The sequence below is a fragment of the Coloeus monedula genome, assembly GCF_965178545.1.
Source record: "Coloeus monedula genome assembly, chromosome: 6".
Taxonomy (NCBI): domain Eukaryota; kingdom Metazoa; phylum Chordata; class Aves; order Passeriformes; family Corvidae; genus Coloeus; species Coloeus monedula.
In genome coordinates, this window is record NC_138786.1 from 44596660 (window position 1) to 44612226 (window position 15567).

Genomic DNA, 15567 nt, shown 5'->3' on the forward strand with positions numbered 1-15567 from the left:
TCCTTTAAACTCCAAGTGAGCTACAGTTAAAGCAAAAGTTCATGCTGCACAGCCCAAACAAGAGCAGATGGAAACACATTTCTTGGAGCAAGATATTACCAGGCCAGACCAGCATTATTTCTCTCTACATGAACAGGATTGTTTAGATTGTTACTTCTGGATTTGTGCAATTATGTGCACTAAGCTTTTGGTGCTGAACTGGTTTTAAAAAACCAGTAAGCTAATTTATCAGATTTTTGGTAAAAAAATTGTGAATTAGAAGTTTGCTTGTTTATTTGATACTATCACACAGTAAATACAAAGTAAAGCAGATGTTATACCTGCTCACCCCAATGATTCTTACCATCAATTCCAAGGCAGTGACTTGACCATGAGGCAGAAAAACCCCTCTAAGAAGCTGAAATTTCTGCTTCAGGTGTCCCTTTTTCACATTACAGTTTCACCGTGGTGCATGTAAATCTGACTGACAAGTAGGTGACAGTTACTTCATTTTCCAAAAGGTAGAGATCATAGAGCTGGAAAAAAACTCCTTGTCTCTTTAGTCCTCCTAGTGTTTTGATAAACCCCATTACACAAGTCCTTTTTAAAACTGATGATGGTTCATTCTAAAATGACAAAACTGCTTCGGTAACTACAAGCCTCTCATTTCAAAACTACGTAAATTCAGTCTACAGCCATTCCTTCTTGTGACATGATTACCCATCTGTCCTTTTGTACAAGTCCCCTCTAGCAACAGATGAAAAGGGGTATCATTGTCCCTCTCCCTTTATCTTGGTACATCAAAAACATGTATTTGAGAAAGACACATAATTATCCTGTGCCAGAAGTGTGACACCCAGCACCTTGTACAATGAGCCCTCACTTTACACATTGTGGGAGTACAAACACCAACAGTAGTAATCTTGATATGGAGAAATGCTTGTGGCTTTTATTGAGGTTTAGAAGTATCAGAAATATCTGTAATGGAATTCAGAAGTATCCATAATTGCATGATGTTTTTGTAAACATTCCGTTCAAAGTATTTAATTGCTCATGTACTTGCACAGTAAACTGGAACACTGTTTCTCAGTAGATTTCAACTCTCCTAGAAGAAACAGCTCAGCACAATTAATATTTTTAAGCACTAAGGGTCATTTCTCCAATTGCTTCAAGTTACATCCATATGATGCAGGCTGCAGTTGGCTTTCTGATCACTACCCAGAGTTACTAGGTTACAGTTATATGGGAAAATAGGAAAAAAAATCAGAATAAAAATACTGAGAATGAAATTCAGATGTTTGCTTTCTTGTTTTCCAAATACAGTATCAATAGCAAGCTTGTGCTAAGTGTATAGACTCTAAATATATTGCCTTACAGTAATGGCAACACTATTGAAAAAAAAAATCCTGTAATCCATACAGCAATACTGTTTCTCTTGCTTATACATTGCCTTACAATCCCAGGAACTGAAACATTAACTGGTTACAGTAGTTTGCATTTGGTTTTGTAGGAGACCATTAAAGGAAAACAACTAGACAAGCTGTTAAATTCCACACAGCAGAGAAAAGAAACTATGCCAAAGGGACAGTAAGAAAAGGAAAGACTCTGACCAGGGCTTTTCTCGTAACAATCAAGCTTCTCTCCCACCAGGAAAGCCTCAAGGAAAAATAAGTAATTTTATCTTGACCATGTGTTTGGCAAACCTGTACAGATGAAACAATTCTAGTAGCATGAACTGAGGAATGATTGCTGCCTTGGGCAAATTTCCAAGCGAGAAAGAGCTCATGGCTCTTCCTCTCGGCTTGGCCTGTAACAAACACTGACCATCAGCACATCATGATCTGAATAATAAACAAACTCCAAATTGGAACTCTGTTCTTGAGCATCAAAACCAAGTCCCAAGTACTTCAAGGTGCAACGGCATAAAGAAAACACAGTGCTAAACAACAGGAAAAAACCAAAACAATGAACTTGAGAAACCCAGTGAAACAAAGGAACTGGACTTGGATATCATTCTTACTGATAAAAATAATTTTACCAACCTCTGCCTAAATGCCTGAGGTAAGATTACCTTATGAATGACCTAAATGATGACAGGAATAAAATCGTATCTGGTTGAGTATTGTATTTTTAATATTGACAATATTTTCTCCAGGTATACAGCCCCACCAGCTTGTAAATTGCCCGGAGCAAGTCTCTGGTAAAACTCTGTTTTAGATCTCAGACCAGTTTTACCTACTCTGATATATGCTTTTATATGAGTTCAGATGTCACTTAAGAAGTTCAGTCACTATCTGGTGCATTTAACACTCACACAAAAGCTCTCAATATGAAAGGAAGAATTAGGGCCCCAAGGGAGACATGCCTTATGAAACTCCTGCAGCCTCTCTGGAAGAAAGGATGGCTTTTCCCGTTATGGATTATACCAAAGTGAATAGTAACAAGAGTCTTGACAGAGCTGTGTCTGCAGAGCCTGGGCAAATCCACCTTGTCCCATTACAAGGTAGGACATTACTACTGTCTCCTGGTGATTTTAGACAGAGATGGAGTGGGGCAGACTGTGGCACTAAAGGTGACATCTGGCACACTGAATGACAGAAGAGCAGACTGGGGGTATTCCTGAGCCCAGAGCCCAGTGCAGCCACACTAATGACCATTCCCAATTAGTCCAACAGCTATGAAGTGATCTGCCTAAATCCACACTGCAAGTCCATGGCAGAAGCAGCGTTAAAGCTGAGGTGACCTGGAATGACCTTATTTTCTCCAGCACAACCAGCACACATAAAACCATATGCCACAAACACACATCCCAACTTCCCTGGAAGCTCACATTTCAGTGACAGTAAGAGAGGAGAGTCTGTACAGGATGCAGTGGTAAGAAAGTCATAAGCATCTCCCTCAGGAATATTTGCGTCAAGGCTAACATCTGAAAGGTCAACAGCTGCTGTTTTCTCTACACCAAAATTTATCTGCCACAGAAGCTCCTCTGTTTTCCACAGAGAGAGAGAAGACATGTAAGATGCCCTCCTGCAGGCAACACCAGCAAATTTAGGCAGTTCAGAAGGCAATAATATCTCTCCTTCTGTCAAGGCCATGCCTCAGAAATACTTCATGGATTCTGGATGCCTCATAATGAGAGGGATTCAAAGTCTGATGCTGGAGAAAAATTGTACAACCTCCTCTATTACTTGTACTTCTAAAAACTTGAGAAATGTACAAAGACACTGTAGAAGACCAGCAGTGCAAAACAGAATAGGAATTTTTGATTTTTAAAAAAAAAGTTATTTTTATGATTAGAAGTAATATACAGCAGGCAAAAACCAAGGGAGGATGTGAGACAAAATGTTTGACAGTGATAATTCACATCACCAGTCACATCAGGAAAACAGAAGTTCTGCATTTCAGGACTTTCAGTATAGTTCACTCTGGGTACATGATTCCTTCAAAGTGTAACTGAAGCCTCCAGGCATGTAATTGCATGGGAACTTGAAGGACAACTTCCCAAACTGCCAACCTTTCAACTCAAACTAGAATCTGAGGCAACAATTAGTCAAATGCTTCTCTTACCATACAGAGCAACAGTGCAATAAAACTAGACTGGGACAAGATTACAGGAAAGAGGCAATGTGTCAATTTGTTTAGCAGAACATTTACATCTCTAAAATCTGGCACTTTTATTCCCCCAGGCAGTATTGTACAAACAGGAGAGAAAATAGAAGAAAAACCACTAATTTCAGGTTTTTCTTCCCAAAGACTAGAATAGCTCAGATCAGGTTTTACTTTGTTCAGCAAAATTCTGTTGGTAGTAACAGTAGGCAACAGGAAATCTAAATGCAGTAAGGGAGGAGAGGTTGCTAACATTCCCTTAGGTGAGGGTGGGTACATGGTCCTTACTACTCTTCCTTGTTTTCTCAAGGCCTCCACAGGGCAGAAGTCAAAAGCAGCATCCTGATCCAGACTTCCACATCTGCCCATTGCATGTGACACAGATTTTTCTCTGCTTCAGGATGGTGAATTTGCAGTAGACACAACTATTGCACGACACAATACTATAAAACTGATGCTCCAATCCACAGTATGTGCAGGGAACTGGGTTTAAAAATTGATTTATTCTTTCAAACCTCAAAAAGTTTACATACAAGGAACATGTTTCAAAAGAAAATTCCCACTGAGCAACGTGGTTTGAACATCTGATATTGATGCTTTTGTAAGTTCTTATTTAAACTCTGCACAGACAAGCTACCCAGATGTATTCCATTTACCAAACCCTCCAAAAGTTCCTGTACTTTATTTGCTGTTGTGATGATTATCCAAGTAGTTTTTTGAAGTTATCTCACTATTGCAAAAGGCATAATGTTCTACAATTAATCACTCTAGAACCAACTATGCCATTGCAACCTGACATCACTCAAGACAGCCATCAAGAAGTAAACACGGATAATAAAATCCTATCTACCTGTCCTTCTTCTATACTGGGACTAATGACAAAAGAAACAGGGAAGTAAGTGATCACAAGTTTACTGGAATATCATGCTGGATGATAAACACTCTTTTAGAAAACACACAACCTGGCTTGTGTGAAATGCCATCCTGTTCTGACAGATATTAACTTTCTAGCACTGCTTATATGCACTGCAACAAATTACTGCATTTCAAGTATTCACTGTACAACTCAAAAACTGATCCTGCTTCCATCAGTAAAAGGAGAGCCAGCAGAATTCCCCCTGTGCCTCAAGTTTCAACTGCACAAACGAAACGAGAGCTTTATTTTCTGATTACAAATAAGTTAAATGCTAGAAGATGGGTGACAACATCTTCACTGAAGATGGTGGGTATATGTGTTTGCCATCAATCAGTATCAGTTAAACTCTCATTTTGACTAAGAAAGCTAGGGGAAGAGGAAAAAAAAACCCAAACCAAAAAAAAATCCAAGAAAGAAAGAACTCAAGCCCTCAAACACTAGCCACATTCAAGACAAGAGAGGAACTGAATTCTGTAGACAGAGAAGCTTCACTGGAGGCTGTATGCCTACACAGAGGATGGGCATTGATCTGTCTGAGCTGTGAGTACGCACAGAACAGGAGAACAGATTCAGAGTGAGAGAAAAACACAGAATCCAACTGCGAAAGCATCAGGAAGACAAGGACTATTGAGGAAGTGATGCAGCCCTGAATGAAAGCAAAGAAGTTTTCTTGTGCTGAATGTTGGCTCGAAAGGGGGATTAGGAACACTGAGTGAGAAAGTCATCTTCTGTTCAAACCTTCTCTGTATTTCCATATAGCTAACAACTATTACATGTAAATAATTTCTGTGTAATTGTACTTCTATGTGACATCTTTTGTAACTTCTAATCTGTATTGGCACAACCCTTCCAAGGAAAAGAATTAAACAGGGATTTTTGTTATAAAGGAGATCCTTCTTGATTGTTATAGATAAAGGCAACATTAAAACGTGAAATTGTCTCCCAGTTTAAGGAAACCCTGCTTATTTAAAGCCAGGCAAAGTTCTGGAAGAGATGTCACAGGGAACAAGCTTGCCCTAGCAGAAAATTCTTTCAATGATCCAACCAGTCTTTCCTCATTTCCAGTGTCTGAAGAGTCAAATGCAACTTAATGTGATGCCAGGACACTGCAGCCCTTCAGGGCAACCCATAAACATCATGTTTGTTGTCACTCTCTATTTTAGACAGCCTAAATATAGGCCCATTAGACTTGATGTTTCTATTCCTTTAGCATGGCTACTCCTGTTTCAAGAGAATGAAAAACAACTCTAGAAAAAAAATGCTTGTGCAAAGATTGAATTTAAAGGTACCCAGTATTTTATAGAACATTGCCAAAAATTTATCTGAAGTAGAAACAAAGTTCTTGACAAGTCATATTCATACACAGTACAAAAGAATATGTTTGCAATGGTACTGTCTAATGCATTTGTGTCCATTTGTATTTGTTTAGTTGTCAAAACATAAGAATGCATGGTATACTAGCATGATGTAGAACAGAGGGTATGAGAAAATCCTTCATTTTTTCTTGTTTGGTTTCATTGAGGTTTTGGGTTGTTTAGTTTTTACTAACACACACTAATAAGTGGTACTCTATGGTAGTACCCCGATGATAGTGCCTGTGAGACAGCAGGCAACCTCGTGCATTCCAAAAGAGGAATTACTGTCAAAGTAAACTGTCAGAACTGGAATAGCAGGGACAGTGCATCCTGGGTGCATGACAGAGCTGTGCAGACACCCTAGGGGAGGTCCCTGGAGACCAAACCCTTTGCTGGGGAAGCTTCTGCAGTGGCACCTTCTTGTATGCCTGGCTTGAGCCAGTGGGACACAAGTGCTGTAGGTGTGTGTACATGCACAGGTTACACAGAACCAAAAGTAAGACCACTATTTATAGGTGCATGGAAAAAGATAATCTCCTGTTTCCACACAGACATAGGAATGTGGTTCAATCTTTTGAAATTCCATGTTTTGAGGAGAGAGAATAATTTAGTTGGATACACCAAATCAATACTCAGAAAAAAAAGAAAGAAAGAAGAAACAAAAAGAGAAAGGGAAAAGCAGATAAATCTACAGCAAGACACTTCCCTGTTCTTTCCTGCGTAAAAAATTAATGCTTCAGTTTCAAATAGCTGACTTATTTTATCATTTCATCATAGAATCAAAATGTTAAAGCTTGAAAAGGACCTTCAAGATCATCTAGTTCCAACGCCCTGCCATGTGCAGGGATACCTTATCCAACCTTGAACACTGCCAGGGTTGGGGCATCCACAACTTCCCTGGGCAACCTTCCAGTGCAGAATTTCCTCCTAATGTCTAACCTACATTTCCCCTCTTTCAGTTTGTACCCACTTGCCTTGTCTTATCACTACAGTTCCTAAAGAAGAGGAAATCATGTAAAGTTTAACTGCAGCAGGTGACCAGCCATTCTGTATAGTTAGAACTGTGCTCTCCTACATTATGCATGTGGGAACATACAGAGTACGATGAGAGTCCCATGGTATGACAAGTGAAGTCATGAACATATTCCAGCTCTCAGCTGAGCTTGGGTAATGCAGTATCCCAAATTTTTAGACAAGAATTTAATTCACGTTCCATTTCTGAGTGCTGTCAGATATTCTGTAACTTTCTTCTTTCTGGTTAATGCATGACCTCTTCTGTGTTATGCAAGTGCTTTAGTAGAGCAACTGTGTAAAAAAACCCAACAAAACATAAAATCAGAAGTCACTAAAGAAACCCCAAGGCTCCTTTTCCATCCAAGCCACCACAAGTTTAAGACAGGTTTATTGTTGCCTTGAAAACTCTAGCGTGTAGTCAGGAAAACAAAGAAAAAAGTTATGAAGACTTCACTCACTTCATCGAACAAAACAGTGTAAAGCACTGTAGATGGATGCTGGGCACTCAGGTCATACCAGCAAGGCCTTTCTCCATTAAAAGGTTTGGAATCTGAATACCCTGCCTGTGCAACCCCTCCTAGGTAAGACTCCCAGCAGTGCAGTGTGTTTGACAGCATGGCTGCTTTCTGAACCTGCTCTGGAAATGGAAGCAGTGTGGTCGGGTCACCCCACCTCCCACCCAGCCTTACGCAGCCCAAAGTGACCATGGTCATTCTGTTCCTCAGCCCACAGCATGTCTCAGTAGCACAGCAGCATGATTTGTGGAAATGCCAATTCATGGCAATGCTACTGCAGTGTTACTGCTCTCTTGCCCGCTCTGGGGAGGCTGAATCCAGCTAACCTTTGGCAAGGGCTGCCATATCCAGTGGACAAGTTTTGGTAGTGGGATGCAGACAAGTAGATTTAAAAATATTTGAGGTATTTACTTCCTCTTTCATAAAGGCACAGGCCCACAAAGGGACAGGGACACTCTGTTACCAAGACTCACTGTGTCAGAGTTGTAAATTTGACACATAATTCACACAGACACAAAAGTATGTTAGAAACTATTAAAAAGTAGCAGAATAAGAACTTAACTTTTTTTTCCAAGATAAACTTCCTGAAAAGAAAGGATTATCCCTTGAAAGTTACTGTCTGTTTCAGTGTCACTGAAGAGCTAATGTAGCTGTTTGGAGCTATGGGTCCCAAAGGTCTGTGGCTACCCTCAGTCAGCCTTAGTTCCAAGCACATTCATATCAATAGCCTGGACTGGACACAGGGAGAATCTGCAAACTTTTCTGGGAAAAAAAGGGTGAATGCTGGTGTCAAACTCTGAGCCCACATGCAGTGTGGTGAACTGTTACAGCAGCCTTCATTCAGAGAGACCGGACGATTAAACTGCAGAGGTCAGAGATGTGTTATTTAGGAGAGGAAAGACCACATCTGCCAAATCTATTCTATCTCAGTTTTATCCTCTTCACTGACATTTGAGATTCTGGCTGTGAATGCCCCAAAGTAATCCATGCACCTATCAACTGAGATCTCATTCCTCATGCTAACTGATGTACTGTATAATTTGCATGCACCTGATGGTTTCATCATGTATAATTTTTATACATAGAATATAAGTTTTAACCAGGTAAATACTTGAACTGTGGTGAACTTGAAACAACCTAGCAAGGACCAGAGAAAAAGAAGCATTTCTGCTGGCAAGTTTCTGTCCTTAAGAACAGCTGGCAACTAAACAGCCACTAATCATTAAACTTCATAGGCCAAATTCTTCCCTACAGCCATTCAATTGAAACTGCTCTTTTAGAAAACAAACTGGCCTTGTGCTGCGGAGCTTGACCAGCTCTAGTCTCAGTTCTGCAGCTAGTAATACTTTTTCTCTTCAAAAATGCTTAGTAGATGTTTTTTCATGCATTTCCATCACCCACACAACCACAAAACCACCACGAAGTTCTGTGAAATAGTACCTTCTGTTCACCAGAGGCCCCTGATTCAGATGGCAAAATTACTGTATCGTATAGCCACCCCCTAATTCAAAAATAAATTGAAGATAATTCTTTCATTTAATTTCACAGCTGGCAAACTCAAGAGCACACAGAGAGAATTGGTTTCTGTAAATATTCATGTCTATAAATGCCAACTAAAACTAGGCCTAAAGGAGCATAATGAATCAAGAAACCGCTCAGCAAAAAGACATCCTTTCTCTCTAGCTCACCAGGCAGGTCTGCTGCCCTTGGACCAGGAGCTCCACTTTGAATCTCAGCTCTGGAGCACACTGTCTGCTCTTTGAATAGCAGGAGAGTTTTGAACTACTAGAGCACCTCTGCAGGATCCTGAAGCACACTGGTCAGTTCTGCCCTCTGTTTCAAGCTGAAGGAATTGTGCTGAGACATTTAGTTCAGTTACCTTAATAAAGCAAGATGAATCACACCTCATTTAACTCCAGACACCCAGCCAGACATCTGAGATAGTCACCTGATGCTCTGTTTATAGTCAATAGAAGGAACACAACACCTCCAGAGGATCCTTCACCTGATCTATTTTCAAGTGAGGTGAATCCCCCTCCAAGGAGATTATGGTAACTAACTTGGACTTGTATGTCTTTTTCACACCTAGTCTTACACATATTTTTAGACATTTCACTACAGCTGACTGACAAGCCTTAGTATCACTGCTGAGAAATATTTTCAATATTTTGGGAAATACTTCCTGTCAAAAAAGCACCTATTGAAGGCATTTTGGGATTGATGAGAGCAAAAGCTCTTCAATTTTATGGCTTCCCTTCAGAAACTGTACCTCTATAGAACTGATGTATAAGAAAGCTATACATTTCAGTAACCTACTTCTTTTAAGATTATTACCTATTAAAGAACGCACTATTTGTTTCTGTGCTTATCTAAGCAACACATTGTCCTAGCATTGATGTCTCCTCTTAACTCTTTTAGCATTTTGCTATGATATTTTTTTTCTGTCAATATATACTAATGATTACGCAAAATTTAAAAATGGGTTGTCAAATTGGTCAAGAGACTGCATCCTAAGTTTACCCTAATAAGCAGCATAAAACCTTACCAGTAGGAGCAGAGTGGTGGAGTGAAATACTTAGCATTAAGGGTACAGCTCTCACACTACCTTTTTTATGGTTTTTACTTACAATTATCTCCAAAATGATCCTGTAGACTGAATTTGCATTAGCACTTGGAGTACATTAAATGAGCTCTTCCTTCTGCTCAGTTTTATCCCAAACAAAATCAGTTTATGTGCTCCAAGATGCCATTGAACTGCAGAAATGCAGGTGATCAGGACATTCATTTTAAAAGTGCATTGCTGCCCTAAATAATGTGCTCATGTATATACATCCATAGTTTTTCCAGAAGAGAAGAGAATCCTGGAACACTGATGTGTGTCCCCTGGTATTTCCATGGGACTGTTTTTTCAATTTTTTGAATCACAATTTCTGAAATTTTACCCCCCTTTCAGTTTTAAAAAAACCAGGACATTCCACACTGTTCTACTTATTTGCATATTTAGAAGACAGTGAAAATGATGGCAGAAGTCAATAGGGGATACATAATCCCTACCTGGAAAGCAATCTTACCCATATAGACACCTGTGGATGGATTTCTGGCCCTGTTTAAGATCCTGGCAAACCTTTCACCACCTACAAGTAGCAAAGATGTAATCCCTAGGGTTTCCAGATGTACGAGCTGAGTTGTATGGCTTCTAATTTCCTAGGACTCAAATTCTTGTGGCCATAATTACAGCTACAGTTTTGAAGACGACACATGCTCATACCCAACACATACAAAGACAGGCATTCCTTCCTTGAGGTTAACCACTTGTGAAGTTATTACATCCATTAGCAGAATTCACAATTCTGTAAGAAAATATCTGTCATGTTAGACTCCAAAGAAACCTACTAAGGCATCTGAAGACAAAATAATCTGGTTTTGCAGTTGAGTATTTTGTCTTTTTTTTTGTAATGCAACTAATAGTTCAGACAAATTTGCCAAGAATTGCCTTTTGAAGGTCGCCCTTTCCTGGCTGACCTGCAGAGTGAGTTTAAGTGATTTTCTTAGATAAACACAAGTTTCAGATGGCCAAGATTATGTTAGACTGCCACCACCACATGAATCCTTAGATTCTATAGCTTAGTTCCTAATGATCTTTTTAATTTTCCAGCTTTCAAACAGAAAGCTGATGGTATTGCAAAGACGGCCTTTAACAGGACTTCAACAATTCAAAACTGATTCTGTTAGCTTACTGCACAAAGCCTCAGTGCAATACCTGGGTTAAAAGCTGCATGAAGAAAGGGTACTACCAGGAGCCAAGTGTCAGAGCAGGAGAATCCACAAGCCATGACCTTATAGCAGATGCCACCTTGGAAACTGTCTCACTGACTGGAAAAGGCACTGCTTCTGGGGCAACAGAAGCCTTGCAGAGCAAAACATCTTGAGAGGTTTGTAACACACATAGATACCATTTCTCATCTTTACTTGCTGATGCCAGACTTGAAACAGCTGAAAATTACGGACTCTATAAACACGATGTATTTAGCCCACTCACAATATGGTTTTAACCCACTCACAGTCTGGGTTTCTCAAGCAGGGAACTGTACCAGCTACTAGTTCTTAACAAGCTGGCAAGGCAGCACAAACAAGGACTTGAGATGGGGAGTTGGCCAGTACTGAGATGTAGCTGTTATCTTTTTACCTTGCATCCCTTGGACTGTAATCTAAACCAACCACACATAGTATTAATTATGCCACTCATGTAGTGAGGGCTACAAGGAACTCAAATTAAGGAAAGCTCTGCAGTTAAAGACCAAGGTATGCTATTCTGTTCTTAATGATAATGAAGGACACAAATTATAAGACAGTACAACTAGTCAGAACTGAGATACCATGTGAGAGAGAAAAAATCTGACCCTTTTCTCTTACTGAAAAGTTTAATGGTCATGCTCCTGATGACATTGATATTTTAAAAATAATTTAAAAGCCACAACTATAAAAGAGCAGAGAGCTAAAGTTGCCAGCTGTATTCCTATATATAAGGAAACCTGTATGTTAGATCTGCCAGGGACTTACTGCTACATGCTATGTACTTTAAAGCTAAATATGAATATAATGAAAAGCCTTTAATAGTACACAGAAAAGGTTGAAGATTTACCTGAAAAAAAGCATGGCATAACAAAGTAATTCACTGTAAACACTGCTGTAAATTATAATCAATCAAATCTGAAAATTCTTGGAGAAGAGAGAACCTACCCATTAGGAAATTAAGTATTTAGGAAAGTCCCATGCACTGCATAATCCCACATAATTAATCTCATACAGATGGGGGAAATAGCTCTTCAAGCTTTTTGGTGATAACACAAACTTTATTAGAACAAACCTGTTTAGCTGGACAATATTAAGGCAAAGTCCAGATCTCACTTGTCTGTGTAATGCAAGGTATGTTTTGATCACCTTGGCAGAGAAAAAACTAAATCAGAGTCATATGCCAGAATTAGCAAACACAAGCATTTTCCAAGCAACCTGTAGGCTGAAGTTTACTTGCCCAGACTAGTAAGTTTGCAAAATTTCACAGAAGACAAGAATGATTCATATCTGATTCACAGGTAAAGAAATGCCAATGTTTGCCAAATTTTTGCAATTTGGCAATACTTGACAATACCAAAAGTGCCCTCAAACCAATACTGCAATATTATCCTAAGGATATTTCCCAGCAAAAGGTGCAACTAAAGTACGAGAAGACGTGAGTTGCAAAGCATCACCTGATCTAGTCAAGCAGTCGAGCATTTTTAAACTTTTGTGTCTCTGGAAACCCGAAGTCTCAAAAAGATTAAACCATGGGAAAGAAAAAATCCAAAAAGTTGAGGCTGATTACAACCAGTTAATCCACAAAACGATTAACAAAAATCAATACAGAAAAATGGAGCTGCAGTACAGAAAGAATATTTAACGTATGAACTAAACAAATAGGCAGAGAAAAGGCTGCCTGGTCGTACGTCAACACAAAACTCCACTTCGCATGGAAATATGTAATTTGAGCTTTTTTAACCTACAATTTACATAGCGTATTGAAACGTGACAACAGAAAGAAGAGCGAGCGATTTTTGTTTGCCTTGCAATATCTTAACCGCATAAAAACGTTTCAAAGGCAGCACAATTCAGGGGACCCAAGCAAGAAAAAAATCCAAACCGTGAGTAATTCCATAGAGCAGCTGAGGGGTAGGTGGATACAAGCAGCTTTCCCGTGCTGCTGCTAATAGCGTTAACCCTTCCGCAGCCGCAGAGCCCCGACCCGCTCGCACGGGCACAGCCGCGCATCCCCGAGGGGTGCATCCCCGGAGAACGAGCCGCGCATCCCCGGAGAACGGCCCTGAGGGAGGCTGCGAGCACCGAGGGGAACAGGTCCACACTCGGTACAGATACTCGCGGCGGGAGCAGTGCCACGACCCCGGGCGGGTAAAGGGCAGGAGCGCGGAGGGGAACCCCGGTCCCGTCAGGGCGCGCAGCCGCGGGCGGCCCCGCTCCGCAGGTACCGAGGGGCAGGCGGCGGCCCCAGCTCCGCCAGCAGGGCCACCTGCCTTCGCTTTAGGTTTCCTCGGCTCCAGTTTCTGATGTCCTCCGCCCGCGCCAGCGCTGCCCGCCAGCCCCGAGCCGCGGTGCCCCCTTCCCGGCGCTCAGAAGGCAGAGCGCGGGCCGCGCCCCCTCCTCCCCGCGGGCCGCAGCCGCCCGGCCCCGCGCACCTACCGGCGGCAGCGCTGCTCCGCGGGCGCGCTCCCAGCGCGATCGGCTCCAGCCCGGCCCGGCCCGGCCCGCCCGCCCGCGCCGCCGCCATTGGGCGCTCCCGGCGGCCGCGGCGCCGCATTGGCCGGGCCCGCCCCGCCCCGCCCGCGCGGAGCCGGCCCCTGGCCCCGCGCCGCGACCGGGCCCCCAAGCGCAGGTGGCGGCGGAGGGGCGGCTGTTCCGCACTCTCGGTATTGAGCCCTTCCAAGTTTCTCAGGACCGTTCTAAATACGATTCAAAGGCAACGGACTTTGCCGTCTCCGCTCACCCACGGGCAAAAATAAATAGCAATGTGCAAATAAAAATTGATAATGCAAACAACTATCCTTCTGTTCGGGGTCATTCAACGGGCATGCTTAAATACAACACTATTTATTTGTAACTGGTGAATTAGTGTACCCACTTTGAACACCAATTAACAGGCACCTCAATTCTTTTGTTGCACCCTGATGAATTTCACGGATTATGTATTAGGCAGGTATAAGAAAGTTAATACAACATCTATGAACCAAATTGTTTTTAAGCTGTAATAGTATTATTATCCTAATAATATAAATTGCATAGTAAAGATTAATATTAATCTTATTTCTGCTTTTAAATAGTTCAGAGAGCAATTTGCATATGGAAATGTCTTTATGGAGGAATTAACTTCTAACCCCAGTACAATTCCTATACTCCAGCTGAAAGGAAGCTTATGCAAAATGAACATGTGCATCATTAACCCAAACGTGAGCACAGATGTGTACATTTACATCCATTAGTAGATTCAGAGAATGACTCTGGAGAGCTGAGGGAGTAGCAAGCCACCAAAGAGCTTCCTAGAAAATTGAACCTTGCAAACTGAGAAATGTTAATGACCTTAACATTAGCAATAAATACTATAATAGCCTTAATTAGTAATGGAGACTGACTGTAAAAAAAAAAAAAGTTTAATTCTTCTCTGGGTGAACAAAGAGTTTTAAAAAGTGTAAAAACGCTGGGAAAAATCTCAAATGCAAAGTGCAAGATGCAACCATGTAATTACAATTGATGTTACACTCAGCATCTTAGCGTGCCTGGTTCACCTGATTGTTTCGAAGGGGCTTTCAAAGAAGGTCGAAGGTTTGCTCCTGGTGCAGAGCAAGGTGGGCACACACACACTACATAGAACACTCGAACCAAAGCTCCTGTGGCACAAGCGGAGGACATCGCGTGTCCCAAAGCACCGACACGAGTGCCAGCTAGAGGTGGCTGGGAGAAAATAGCACACAACTCGCACATTCACAAACCGGACTTGCAGATCCTGTTTTATCCAGCAGTAGATGTTGATTGCCCAGACAAAGCCAGTCACATGGAAGATGTTTAGTTGAATACGCTGCCTGTGGGCCCAAATGGGTTTAGGCTGGGAGTCAGACTCATTTACATGTGTACAGGGTAAATTGAACAAGGACATGGATAGCTCTACTCAGGTACAACTGGTGTCTTTGTTTCTTCTCAGGACTGTTTTATGAGCCAAAAGAACTACAGATTAGTTTTCCAATTGTTTCTCTTTATCTTCCCCATCTTTAATAAATCCATGATCCAGAATAACATTTTTGACCTCTGATGTACTGTGAGAGATCCTGGAGACTTGAAGGCCGTCAATCCTTCCCTGGTTTTGGTCAAGTCCTGAACCCCATTTCTTGTTTTGTCCTTTCCCCTTCTTTGTTTTCTGAATAAAAGTAGAAGCCATTACAGAGTAACTTTTCACAGTAGTATTTGAACTTGTAGTCACAAAGGCAGCTACAAATGCTGTCACAAACAGTCCAACAGTGGCAGTAGTTGCTGTGTCTTGCATTGCTAAAGCACACAGCATGAAATGTCATCAATCAGGTTGTAATTAGGACTTAGCACCAGAAATATATTTTCCATCTTTGCTTTCTTTTCACTCCAGAGC

The 15567-nt window shown here is 41.3% G+C and overlaps 1 protein-coding gene across 1 annotated transcript in view; it reads right to left on the reverse strand.

The window, feature by feature from the left end:
- STON2 (stonin 2) overlaps positions 1-13680 on the reverse strand; it is a 74961-nt gene extending 61281 nt beyond the window's left edge. Inside the window, exon 1 of the mRNA XM_082283794.1 lies at positions 13617-13680. The gene's annotated coding sequence lies outside the window, so the exon portion shown is untranslated. The remainder of the gene's footprint in view (positions 1-13616) is intronic.
- Between the last annotated feature and the right edge of the window lie 1887 nt (positions 13681-15567).